General features: G+C 44.4%; 1 long non-coding RNA gene across 1 annotated transcript in view; it reads right to left on the bottom strand.

Annotated features, from left to right (window-relative positions):
- Window positions 1–6928: 6928 nt before the first annotated feature.
- The window catches only part of LOC116075139, a 4908-nt gene continuing 2953 nt past the window's right edge, over window positions 6929–8883 (bottom strand). Inside the window, exon 2 of the long non-coding RNA XR_004112434.1 lies at window positions 6929–8656. This is a non-coding gene — a long non-coding RNA (uncharacterized LOC116075139). The remainder of the gene's footprint in view (window positions 8657–8883) is intronic.

Below are 8883 nucleotides of genomic sequence, written 5' to 3'. Positions count from 1 at the left end.
TGAGACAGGGGCTATCCGTGTAGCCCTGGCTGTCCTGGAACTTGCTTGTAGATCAAGCAGGCCTCGAACTCATAGAGATCCACCTTCCTCTGCCTCCTGAATGCCGGGATTAAAGGTATGAAGCATTATAACTCCAATCTCTTTAGAATTTTTACTGAAAATCATCTTCTATCTCCTGACATAATTCATGAGAGCTGCCTGCCAGGATTTCTCTTTTATTTCAGAAGTCTAGTTCTACTCTATCTTCGTTAGCTTTGTGAATCTTCGTGTCTTGTCTACTATTGTGGTTTGAATGGGAACTGTCCCTCACAGACTCATGTATTTGAATACGTGTTCTTTGGTCGGTGGTGTCATTTCATAACGTGATGGAGCCTTTAGGAGGTGGAGTTTGCTGGAAAAAAGTGCACCACTGAGGTTTTATGGCCTGAGGTCATTTACTGCTTATAGACTCTGTCTCTTTGTTTCTCTCTGTCTGTAGGTCTCTGTCTCTTACACGTGCCTCTCTTCTCACAGTTTCTCTCATCTCTGTGTGTCTCTGTGTGTCTTTCTGTTTCTGTCTCTCATGTCTGTGTGTCTGGCTGTCTGTCTCTCGTGTCTCCCTGTTTCTCTCCATCCTGTCTGTGGAAGGGAAAAAAAAAATCTCTTGGCTTCCTGACCACCAGGCCAGCCCCACACTTCTCTACTATGCCTTTGCCAGCATGATGGATGGTATCCCCCTCTGTGGGTTGAACCCCATCTCCCCTAGGTTATAAGATTTTTAATGAGTTGTGAATGTCTGTGAATTTGAAAACAATTGACATCATTTATCATTACCTCTTCTAATTTATGTTTTATAGACATCTACGTTTATAGCTTGTGCATATTTTTGTTAGATTTATTCTCAGGTATTTATGTTTTTTTTTTTATGCACCGTTAACAATATATTATTTAAAATACTATTTCCCATTTACTTGATAAGTAGAAATCTCTCGTGTAACTCTTCTTTTAGGCCCTCATCTAGGGAACCCCTCGTTTGCTGTGATGGCTAATGTTAGTCAGCTTGGCTGTGCGAAGCCCAGGAAATTAGCAGGGCATTGCTCTGGGTGTATCTGTGAGGGCATCTTCTGACACCATTAACTAAAGAGGGAGGACTCATTCCATTCTAAATGTGGGCGAACCTGGGGCCCTGGCGGAATGAGGGAAAGAGAGAGCCTGTTAGCTCAGCTGCTCTGGGCTTTCCGGCCACCATGCTGTGAAGTGTTCTGCTCCCTCACATGCTAGCTGCCTGTGATGGAGACTCCTGAAACCAGGAGCCACAGTAAGCCTGTTGATTCTGTGGTCTTATGGGGAATTGAATGCAACACTTGCTAGTTCCCGCCAGTTCTGTGCACATCCACTTGCCTCCTCTCCCCACACTGCATGCCTGCTAGCGATGATGGCGGCTTCATCTCTCTTTAGTAGACCTCTTCCCCCCCCTTGCTCTTTGCCACCTTCTTTCCTCCCCTCCCCCTCCTCCCTAGTACTATGTAAATCCGAGGAGTCTCCTTGCTTTCAATCTCAGAAAAAAAAGAACGATTTCAATATTTCACCTACAGTGGCTTTCAGTTTTTACATTTTTTTTGTAGCTATCCCATTTTAGGCTAAAAAGTTCTATTTCTAGTTTGTTGAAGTATTTTTTTCTTATTTTACTCTGAATGCAGTTGAGTTTTATGAAATGTGTTTCCTGCAATGCTATTGAGTTGATTATTGATTTTTGTGCTTCCTTCTGTTAATATGGTGAATTACAGTGCATTTCTGGAATAAATCTGATTTGGTTTTAATGTATTCTTTCTACATTTCATTGGTTTTAATTTGGATATATCAATGGTTTACACTAAAACAACAGACAAAAATCCTTCTATAAAATACTTTTTTCACTTCATGTTTATGAAGACCATTTTGCCCCTTCTTAGACTAAACATTTTCTCTATAGTAATTTTTATATGGACAATACGATCAGGTGCTGGAGGCCAGCTCTGGAGATCTGGTTCTCTCTCAAAGTTAGCTAAGGGGGAAGATTGTTAAGGGGGGACAAGACGTGGTCTTGAGAGAGATTAGGATTGTTTTCTATAGTAATGTATACTTACCTTGACTTTAAGTCACTCTAGGGCCAGACGCTTCAGACCTCTGGATCTATTGACACTTGTTCCTAACAGTGGCAGAATTAGGTAAAGGATTCATTGCTAGCATACCCTCTATGGCCAGGCAGCCAGGAGCCCCCTCACTGACTTGGCTTGTTAACTCTTTGTAAACCAGAAAAGAAGAGAGTCAGTCACTCAGAAAACATACACACTGGATGAAGCAGAAAATGACTACATCACCCTTTATTTATTCCTTTTGCTTTTTACAGCTTTTAGACATATATTCATACTTACACATACTCTGGTTGGGCCCAGAGACCTGTCTCATCAGCTTGACAGGTACTCATGCATGCTGGCATACAAACAAATACACCTTCATATGTACATATAAGCAAATAGACATATACATTTGATTGGATGGGTGAATGGATGGATAGATGGATGGGGAAGAGGCCCCCCAAGCCACCAATCTTGTTAAGAGAGGCTACCTCTCTTACGGAGTCCAGGCTGACTAGTCATGAGATGATGCCACCTACCACATCAACTAGTAATAAAATGTCTCCCAGATGTGGCCACAGGCCGTGTTGACGAAGGCAATTCAACTGGGGGTTCCTTCTTCCCAGATGTGTCCTTCTTTTCTTTTTATACTGTCTTAGACAGACAAAAGTTCTTAGAAAATTATCTCAGAGATAAGATGTTACATAAAATGGGAGTTACAGAAGGATGTTGATATTAAGGTCAAGGCCTTGCTTCATTGCTTCATTCTATGTGCTCATTATAAGTTCAAAGCAACAGTTTTTACATGGCCTTGCTTTATCACAGTGCACACCCGATTTTATCCTTGGACCTAAATGTTTTCCTTGAACACAAATTTGTCCCAATTCTATCTCTATTATTAATGTAATTATGCTCATTGTATATCTTATTATGCATCCTTTACTTGCTAGATGAGGAGTGGGCACATTCTATTCTTTCCTCATTTTTTTTTTTTGTTTGTTTTTTTGTTTGTTTTTCGAGACAGGGGTTTCTCTGTGTAGCCCTGGCTGTCCTGGAACTCACTCTGTAGACCAGGCTGGCCTCGAACTCAGAAATCCACTTGCCTCTGCCTCCCAAGTGCTAGGATTAAAGGCATGTGCCACCATGCCCAGCAACTCTATTCTTGATTCTAAATGTTACATCTTTCTAGCAAAGCAGCTTCGAACATCCCTTGAAAGTTTCCCTAAAATTATTTAATCAAATCAGAAGTCCTATAGAATCATTAATTCCTCTAAACAGCATTAATTCATGAATGTTCATCTTTATGTTGATAGGCAGGAAGTCTGACCAATAGTGTGGGTTAATGCCCAAGGATTACTATGTTAGTTTGATAATGACAGGAAAGCCATGGCAGCTTCAGGAAGCAATCCTGAGGTGAAGTCTCTCAGGGACCTTGCCTCACAGAGCTCACCCATCGCAGACCGGGCAAATGTGGTGAGCCACCTCTAGGGAGGTCACCTGCTAAGCTTAGCCTCTCCTACGTGGATCCTGACAATCAGGTACATTTGCACTAGTTACTTTTCTGGTTGCTGTCATAAAAATATACCTTCCAAAAAAAAAAAACAAAAAAAAACCAAAAAAAAACCAAGGTAAAGCAGAAAGGGCTTATTTTACCTTACACTGTGAGGTGATGTAGCCCATCAGGGCAGGAAAGACGCATGCCCTTGATTGCTGTCTGTTGCAATGATGAACAGCATGACTGAAAGCAAGGTATAGAGAAAAGATTTTATTTCATTTTACAGGTTAGGGTCCATCATTGAGGGATGCTAAGGTAGGAAGTCAAGGCAGAAGCTTGAAGCAGAAACCACGGAGGCGGAATACTGCTTACTGACTTGCTTCCTTTGAGGTTCATGCCCGGCTACCTCTCTTACGGAGTCCAGGCTGACTAGTCATGAGATGGCGCCACCTACCGCATCAACTAGTAATAAAATGTCTCCCAGATGTGGCCACAGGCCATGTTGACGAAGGCAATTCAACTGGGGGTTCCTTCTTCCCAGATGTGTCAGGTTGACAGCTAAGGCTAGCTACCACAGCCTGGCATCGGGAGCACGAGCTAGCTAGTCTCTCAGCATCACACAGCTACAAGCAGGAAACGCGGCATGACCGGGAAGTAGGATGGGGGCGGTTATCAATCCTGGAGGCTTGTCTCTAGTAACCTGCATCTTCCAGTGAGGCTCCACCTCCTAAAGGTTCCACGACAGCACACCTAGCTGGGTCCAGATGTTCAAAGACATGAGCCTGTGTGTGGCACTCCCCATCCAAGCCACGCCATCCTTCTCTTTGGATATAAGTTAGTATGTTCTTCTTTTTGGATGAAAAACCAATTTGTAACATCTCTTCTCAGAAAAAAAATGCTATTTCTTATAAGAGCTGGAAAATACAATTGGTGTATATTTGTTCCTGGCTAGGAACATAGAAGCATTTCCTTGAGCTTTATTAACTGGGAAGTTACTTATTGACATATCTTCTGTTCTTTTTTATGACATTTTTTTCCTAACTCATATAAATGAATAGCTACAAAAGTTCCAGAGTTTGGGGTGGGATGGGGGATGCATTTTAGCAAATTACCAAATTTGGTCCCCATTATCTTATTAAATATGTAGGGGTAATATTGTGATTGTTAATAAGAAACTTAAGAGGGAGGTTTTATGGGTATGACCCTGAAAGCACAAGCAACGAAAGCCACCACAGACAAATGGGATCTCATTAGACTAAAATGCTTTGCATTGTAGATGAAGCCACTCAGCAAGTGAGGAGATAACCTACAGAGTGGGAGAAAATATTCACAAACATGCAGGCTGACAAGTGGGTATTATCTAAAAGATATAAGAAGCTCAAAAAAAAAAAAAAAAGCAAGGAAGGGGACAACCCAGTGAATAATGGGTTAAGCACCTCAATAAACATTTTTTTTCCAAAAGATCTACTGAAGGCCAACAGGTACAGGGTGAAATAGGGCCAGTGAGCTGGCTCATAGGGTAGAGGGGCTTACTGTACAAACATGGTGGCCTGAGTTCAATTCCTGGAACCCAAATGAAGGTGGAAGAAGCAGACACACACCATGGAGTTGTTCTCTGACCTCCGTGGGTGTGCTGTGGTGCATGTGCCCACGTGTGCATCATGTGCACCCAACGGTGGCCTCCAGGGAGATTCAAATTAAAGCAACAATGAATCAGTTACCATGTCACACCTGCTGGGATAGCGTGCGTGCACATCGATGGATGAATGGGGTCTGGAGAAGGTGGTGTGTGCACACAACCTGAAAAAAAAAGGGGAGGGGGAGATTCTGAACTTTACAATATGGACAATCCTAGAAGGCTTTAAGTGGAGCAAGCCACAAATAGAAAGACAAATATGATACTGCCTCACTCTGCTGGCTTGGTTTTGTGCGTCAACTTGATGCAAGCTAGAATCATCAGAGAGGAGGGGGCCTCAGGCGAGGAACTGCCTCCATGTGATCAAGTGGTAAGGCATTTTTTCTCAGTTAGTGATCAGTGAGGGAGGGCCCAGCCCATTGTGGGTGCTGCCATCCCTGGGATGGTGGTTCTGGATTCTATAACAAAGCAGGCTGAGCAAGGCATGGGGAGCAAGCCAGTAAGCAGCATCCCTCCGCGCCCTCTGCATCAGCTCCTGCCGCCAAGCTCCTGTCCTGCTTGAGTTCCTGTCCCGGCTTTGGAGATGAACAACAGTGTGGAAGCGTAAGTTGAATAAATCTTTTCCTCCCCAGCTTGCCTTTTTGGGTCATGGTGTTTTGTTGCAGCAATAGAAACCCTGACTAAGACACTCCGTTACCTGTGGGATCTGAAAAGGTAGGAGTACTGTGCTGGTTCCCCATAGGCTTGGGTAGGACAGAGCAGTGTGGAAGGGTGGGGAGAGACAAAGGTTGATCCAAGCAGACAGCACGCTCCACAGACATGAGGGGGTAGCACTTGCAATCGAAGGCACAGCAGATAGATTTTTAGGGAGTAATAATTATGTGTTTCAAAGTAAAAGTAAGCTTCAAATACCCACAGAAAATGTCAAGTGAGATGTTGCATATGTTAATTAGCTTGATTCCTTAATTCTACATTGCTTACATATGTCAAAACATCACCTCGAGTCTCATAAGTGTATGTAGCTGTGGTTAATCAATTACAAATAGCGTTAGTAGGGCCAACAAATGGCTCGGTGGGTAAAGGTGCTTGCCACCAAATCTAATGGTACGAGTGGAAAAAGGAGAGAACCAGTTCTTACAAGTTGTCCTCTGACTATATGCTGTAGTACAGATCCCCAATATTGTAAATATATAATAAAACAAACATTATAAGGTCTTATACTGAAACTGAAGGGCTGACGGTTTAACAGTTATTTTTTCTCCCTTCTTTACTGTCACCAAGGCTCAATGCAGATGCCAGTCTTGAAATGCCAGACTGAGCCCCTTCCATGCTTTTGACTCTGTCCTGTCCATACTATGCTAGCTAGGTCTTTTGAGAGGGGCTCAGTGTCACAGGGCCTGTGACTTAGAATCCAAGAACTTAAAAAGATTTTGAGGCCATGGAACCTGGGAACACAGACAGTGCTTAATTAAAAAAAAAAATATGTGTATGTTTTGTCTGTTGTGTACTGCATGTGTGCCTGGTGCCCCCAGGGTGGGCATCGGATCCCCTGGAACTGGAGTTACAGATGCTTATGAGCATCCGTTGTAGGTGCTGGGAACCAAACTTGGGTCCTCTGAAAGAGCAGCCAGTGCTCTTAGGCACCGAGCCACCTCTCCAGCACCCGTGGGTAATGTCTATATTGTGATTTCGTAAGGATTCTCTGAGGGACGGGGCTGGTTTGCTTAATTACAGAGGCTGTCAGGTTTCACAAGAGGCTGTGTGAAGAGCGCAGGACCAGGGCTGCTGACTCTGTCCAAGTCCAGACACTTCAGAGCCAGGGGGATAGATGGCGAGACGCGGTCTGAAGGGGAGAGCCTAAGGTGGGAGGAACTTGGGAGTGCCCTCGCTCCGTGTGAAGCTCAGAGTCCAAGACACCTAGAGCCTGACTTCCTTGTGCAGGGGAAGGGAGTCTGGGAAGAGGGAGAGAGGGGCGCAGGGAGGGAGGGAAGAAAAGAACTGAACCTTGTTCTTTCAAGCTCCCAGCTGATTAGATGCCACTTGCCCACACTAAGGGTGGATCTTTCCTTTCAGTTCCCTTACCCTAGCAGAATGTGCCACACAGGCACAGCTGGGCAACCTAGTCATTCTAATCCAAATGCCAACCACACAGCTTTGCCTTGAGAGTGCACAAAGGGACGAGTTCTGAGCCCGTTTAGGAAACTCTCAGAGCATCCCTTTCATTTGCTCCAGTTGACATCCAAGTTCAGCCTTTATAGAGGGAATGGCTGTTGCTCTTTCATTTATTTTGGGGGGTGTCGATCATCACAGGCACTTGGGTGTACAGTGCCTTCCCTACTGGGTGAGGACCTGGCTTCTCTTGTCTTGGGATTAGGATAAAAGTGTAAGTTGGGGATCTGTGAAGTCTTTGTCTCTTTTTGAGTCACTCTTGGATCGCGGATTAGCACACGTCCTTCTATACAGGGACTCTTGATGTTGTGTGAGCTAGCCCACGTAATGGTCTAGCTATCTGTAGGTAATTCTGGCCACTCCAGAATGTGCAGGCTGTTGGGGGTGGGGGGGCTCTGCTCACACTAGCCATTATCCTTAATTTCCAGATCAGTGTTTTTGTTTTTGTTTTTTTATTAATAAGATTTTTTTTTTTACCTCGTGTGTGTGTGTGTGTGTGTGTGTGTGTGTGTTTGTATGTTCACAAGCTGTGCCATGGGTGCACGGTGTGGAGGTCTAGAGCCTGTAGAAGTCAGATTTCTCCTGTCTTGTGGACTCTGGGGAATTGAACTCATGTCGGAAGGCTTGGTGGCGATTGCCTTTCCTCACACTAAAGGGATCTCACCCGCCTGTGAAGCCGGACTTGGCCTCTTGATTAAGGGCTGAGTCAGCAGTGAGGGCAAACTCTGAGGTTTTCCAAGCCTACTCTGACATTTTGATTTCATGACATTTCCATCTCTCTTCTCAGCATCATTTGGCAAGCTTTAGTAATTGAGGGAAAGGGACAGAGGAATGGGGCAGCTCCAGTATTTGTTATCTCTGGCTACTGTCTGCCACTGGTTAATGGAAACACGTGTGGACTGCCTTAAAAACTCTGCAGTGTCTCTTCTCTCCTCGTGTTTGCTCAGGCACCCTTCCAAAAGCTTGCACCACCTTCTTTGCCTGGATTTGGTATTTGCAGAGCTTTGTTTTCGTTTGTTTTTAAAATTCTCTTTATGTTTCCGAGAGGTTGGAGCACTCTCTGTGTCTCTTGCCACTCTGTCGCCTAGAGGTGTTTGTGCCCAGGGGAATAGAGTCTTTCAAAGGACAGGTGAGTCCTGAGCTGCACACAAGGCAGTGTGGCTCAGCGGTGCTCCCTGGTGAGCCTGTTTCTTTTTCTTTCTTTCTTTTATTGGCTTCTCGGTTTTGAAATAGGCATCCTACAGAACACTAAACGGACATCTAAAAAGAGAATAAAATCAATAACTCTGAGTTCCTCTTCTACATCTTTGTCCATATCTCCCTAGTCTCTACCATTGCTAAAATTGATGAGTTCTTCCAAATGATGACCCTCTTTGTCCCAGAAGCCCCAGCGCTGGGACGGACGGACGGACGAGAGACTGCTTAGAAAAGCCCACCTTCTGCTTTCCTTTCTTTGGGCAGTCATAGCAGTGAGAGCTGGGGTGGGG

Source organism: Mastomys coucha, unplaced genomic scaffold (genome assembly GCF_008632895.1).
Source record: "Mastomys coucha isolate ucsf_1 unplaced genomic scaffold, UCSF_Mcou_1 pScaffold3, whole genome shotgun sequence".
Lineage (NCBI taxonomy): Eukaryota > Metazoa > Chordata > Mammalia > Rodentia > Muridae > Mastomys > Mastomys coucha.
The sequence above is the reverse complement of the archived record's forward strand: the minus strand, read 5'-3'. Positions and strand labels throughout refer to the sequence as shown.